Source organism: Corylus avellana, chromosome ca1 (genome assembly GCF_901000735.1).
Source record: "Corylus avellana chromosome ca1, CavTom2PMs-1.0".
Classification (NCBI taxonomy): Eukaryota; Viridiplantae; Streptophyta; class Magnoliopsida; order Fagales; family Betulaceae; genus Corylus; species Corylus avellana.
The window spans coordinates 38,982,399-38,987,058 of NC_081541.1; the positions used below are offsets into that span (position 1 = coordinate 38,982,399).

Genomic DNA, 4,660 nt, shown 5'->3' on the forward strand with positions numbered 1-4,660 from the left:
TATTCACTTACTTATTAATTAAACAAATATAATTTCTCTCTCTCTCCCCTTTTGCTTTTTGTTTCTCTCTTTTTTTTTTTTTTTTTTTTTTTTTTTTCAAAAAGTGTGATTAAACAAATAATGTTGATTAAACAAATATTATTAGGTTTTTTTCTTCCGCCAAAGAGTGTGAGGGGAAACTCCCCCTATGTTAATACGTAGGCTAATTACATCTTTGCAGAGCCTAACAATTGTGGAATAGGATCCTCTCCATTTCAAAATCCCTCCATTTCCTCCATTTAGTGCATTTTGAAGAGTATTGCATTTAATGCACTACTATCATTAAAAATTTTAGACAACACTACCCTTCAAAATGCACTAAATGGAGAAAATGAAGGGATTTTGAAATGGAGAGGATCCTTTTCCAAGGGATGTCCCATTTTATTGCAAAGATGCGAGAGAAACACAGGTGAGGATTGGCTCAAGATTGCTCACATCCCAATGCTAAATTTATTGTATCCGCCTGAACTGAGAGAAAATTAAAACACCCATGGATCTTCGATTTATTCAGGTATTTGGCTCACCACTTTATCCTAATCTTTCGTAGAACTTGAAGAATCCACCACCTTTATTTTCTCTCTTAGTATTTCTTAGTTCATAACTTTCAGATGCAAAAGCAGCAGAACCAATTGAAGCATAGAAGAGTAACTTTCAAGAATGCAAGGCACTGCATTCATGATTCTTCACATATCAGGAGAAACAGTAAGTCTCTATTGTTGCTCTTTCCACAACCTCACTCAATTAATTTGCAAGTGAGAACCTGTGTTCATCAGTCCTCCAATTCCACACTACTGTCGTAGTGTCGTCTCAAAGAAAAGACATCTAGTCAACTTGCCATCCCCAGTACCCAGTCAATTTGCCATTGGTTCCACGACTGTTCCGGAGGCACTCTGTTGAGGAGGATTGGATGCTGACAAGTGAGACAAAGCCCAAATTGGCACTTACACGTGAATTGGTATCCAAACGTTTGGTTTTCTTTGATTTTGGTTTTTAGCCTTGTGTTTCAGTCTTTTTTTTTTTTTTTTTGAGTGAAGAAAAGATGAGATGGTTGTTCTTCTTGTTGATAATGTTGTAGATGCCAAATGAAAGAGGTGTACCGTGTAGGAAAGCGAGAGGATGGACTACACTGCTGGTTTCTTTGAGCTTGAGCCTTGCTTGGTAAGCTTTTATTTCTTATTATTAACTAAAGAAATATTAACTACTACGTACTTAACTTTTTTGTACTCATCTTTCATTTTGATATGTAAATATTTGGTTGGGTTTCTAGTGTTTGTTTTGATAGCTCTACTGCTATGATTTATTGGGTTATAGTGCCGAAAAACTACATCTGCTATTTGGTAGATAACTTTTGTCCAATTTGTCATTGTATAATATATTATTTATAGATGGTCATACGAAATGTTGTTGGTGTTACTCTTGAGAAAAGAGTTTTTCTTGAGTGTGCCTCTAAAAGGATGGTAGTGAGTGAGATGTCTTCACTATGCAAAATTTTTACTTAAGTGCATCAAATGATGATTTTTCAAGTGTTAAGTTGGTCTTACTGTAATGTTCTTTGAGGTGTTGTGAGTCTTTTTGCAATAGACCCATTAATAGTTGTATGAAATGTCATACATACGAAGTTTGGACTTTGGTTGCTTTAATTTGAATCCATAGTCTTTCTTTGATTTTTCCTCCCACCTTACATATAGTGTATTGCTTTCACAGGAAAATATAGAGATATATTTACAGAAGAAGACCAATCAAGCTAATTTAGTGTGCTCGTTACAGCATTTGCAGGTTTTATATTTGTTTTCCTGTGTCTCTGTCTCTGTCTCTCTCCTATGGTTCTCTACTATTTTTTAAAGTATCAAATTCCAAATCTTAAACAAAAATTTATTTGGATGTATTTATTTAAACTAGTTCAAGTATTTGATTTAGTTATAAATTCTGATCAGATTCTAAATTGTTGAGATCACTCATATTTACCCATCCACCATCAAGTATATATATTTTCATGTGATTCTTATTCTCTTAACATTGTTGCTTGAGCCAAGACTCTGGCTTTGAGCCCAGGTTTCGATGATATTTTCTTGCATTCATGAAATGGCTAATTCTTATCATCCTTATCAACGTTTAATATAGTCCTTCATCCTACCCCCAAAAAAAAAGAAAAAAAGAAGAGATAATTAGAGATATTTCTTTGTTTATGAATGGAAAGTCATTTTCTCAAAAGGGGTAAAGATAATTTGTTTCTTGATGAATGGAATGGCTATACCCTTGAGTATTGATCATTCTTAGCCCCTCTGTGACACAGAATTTATCGTAAGCATAATAACAAGTAGATATCAATAGATGATTTTGCCAAGGTAACAATTCAAGCATGCCCCAATGTCTTAGGACATAAAAATGTCTTCGACAGCATTTGCGAAGACCACAGAGGTTTGTGCCCACAAGATTTGGTAGTTCTTAAACTTTGGGGGAGTGGGAGGTGAAGAGTAACCTACAAAATGAAATGACAGTACCTCCATTAATGTTATGAAAGACCCTTTTTGCCTGACACGTTATTTTGGAGAAATGTCACAAAAGTCGCTTGAACTTTTATGCGTTTTGAGAAGACACCACAAAATTTAAAAATTCTTAATTTCTTTTATTGAATTTTTAATTTGATGTAATCTACCCCTTTCCGTTAGTGTTTAGCGTTAAATAGTTTATACCATTGAAATTTTTATAAAATTTCAAATTTACCCTCAATTTCATATTATTATTATTTTTTTTTTTAAAAAAAGAAAAGTTGAGTATTTTGATATTTTTAATAGCCTCTGATAGGATTTAATCCTAACGGAGGGGTAGATTACATCAAATTAAAAGTTCAAGGAGTGAAATTGAGAGTTTTTGAATTTTTAAGAGGTCGTTTTAAAACGCGTGGAAATTCAAAGAACTTTTGTGAGTTAACTCTATTATTTAGGAGGTCTTTCAGTCTTGTTCTAGGACTTCTTTCTTGTATTAAGGGTCCGTTTGGAATTGCGATTTCAATAAGTGTGATTTTAAAAATTGCGTTAAATCTCTATTTTTTAAAATCGCAAAAGCGTTTGGTAAAACATGGTAAAAAAAATATTTTTTTATCAAATATTTGTTAATCGTCTTTTTGTTCTCTCTATGAACGGCATTAAAGATTTTGAGTTGTGCGTTTAACTCAGTATTACGTTAATAAATTATTTTAGATCATAAAAGAAAATGATAATACGCAAGATTAGAGGAATTTACTTAGAACTTAGAATAGTGCGTTTGGAATTACGATTTCGCAAGAATAATTTGTGTTTTTAAAATATATTGCAAAATATAAGGCGTTTGATATTGCGATTTAAAAAGAACTTAATTTAAAATAGAAAAACAATCTGCGATTTCTATAAGTAGGATAGGGTGTGCTTATTTGAAAAAGCGCAAATTTAAACCAATATAACGATTTTAAATATTTGATAAAAAAAATACTTTTTAACTTTTACCAAACGTCTTTGCAATTTTAAAAAGTAGCAATTTAAAAAACGTAATTTTTAAAATCACTTATTAAAACCGTAATCTCAAATGGACTATCTCTTCAACGAAAGAAGTATTAGTTGGCCTGTGAGGAATATTCAAACTAGAGGGTACATATAGAAGAAAAACTTCATTTAATCTCCCTGAATCAATTGTTGAAAACACACAGTTTTAAAGGCTAAATTGAAAACGCACAATTTTAAAGGCTAAATTGTGATTTTAAAGGCCAAACTGTAATTTTTGCAAACGCTTAACTGCGTTTTTAAAAATTACGTTTTCAAATCGCATATTTTAAAATCACTATTATTAAATCGCACATTTTAAAATCGCAAATCCAAACGAACTCTTATCTTTTAAATGGAGTAGTACATAGGGCATATGTAGGTTTAAAATTTCCCTTTGTAATTTCATTGAAAGATATTATTAAGGAAATAAAATTTACAAAATAAAAATATAGCCGGATCTTTTTTTTTCGTTTTTTTTTTTTATCCTTTTTTTGATATGTTCACATAAGGGAAGGAGACTAGGGTTTTGAATTACTGACCTCCACTTTATGAGTCGTGATTCAGAGCCGGATCTTTCACTTCTGCACATATGTGGTAAATTTTGTGTGGCCTACGTATGGCCACGCAATCGCTTAAAAAAAAAAAAATTTTAAAAATGGAAACCCCCTGCTCTGTCTCATCTCTTGCTATCTTTCTTCTTTTGACAGATTTTTTGAAGACTTTTGTCTTCTTGCTATCTGTCTTCTCCGCTACCTCCCATGGATGCAATCCACTTTTGCATTTTTCTTCCTAAAATACCCCTAAATTATATATTTTTTAAATGGTTAACATGGACCACTTTTTTTTTTTTGTTGCTACCTTCTATTTTTTTTAATAAATTTAGTTTTTTTTTTAAACAGTTATTTTTAAACGGTTATTTTTAAATAAATTTAAAGGTATATTGGAAAGAAGAATACAAAAGTGACAAATTTGAGGATTTTGCTTAAATGTTGAAAAAAAAAAAAAAAACTATAGCATACATGTAATTTTATCAATAGTCCAAGTTTAATATCATTTTTTTTTTTTCTCATAGGAAACTTGAAATTAAATCTGGATCATTGAAA

General features: G+C 31.4%; 1 long non-coding RNA gene across 1 annotated transcript; it reads left to right on the plus strand.

Annotated features, from left to right (window-relative positions):
* Nucleotides 1-432: 432 nt before the first annotated feature.
* LOC132175510 (uncharacterized) lies at nucleotides 433-1,175 on the plus strand. Its single transcript, XR_009439434.1, has 3 exons — nucleotides 433-550; nucleotides 648-994; nucleotides 1,115-1,175. It is a non-coding gene; the product is annotated as an uncharacterized LOC132175510 (long non-coding RNA).
* The last annotated feature ends 3,485 nt before the right edge of the window (nucleotides 1,176-4,660 follow it).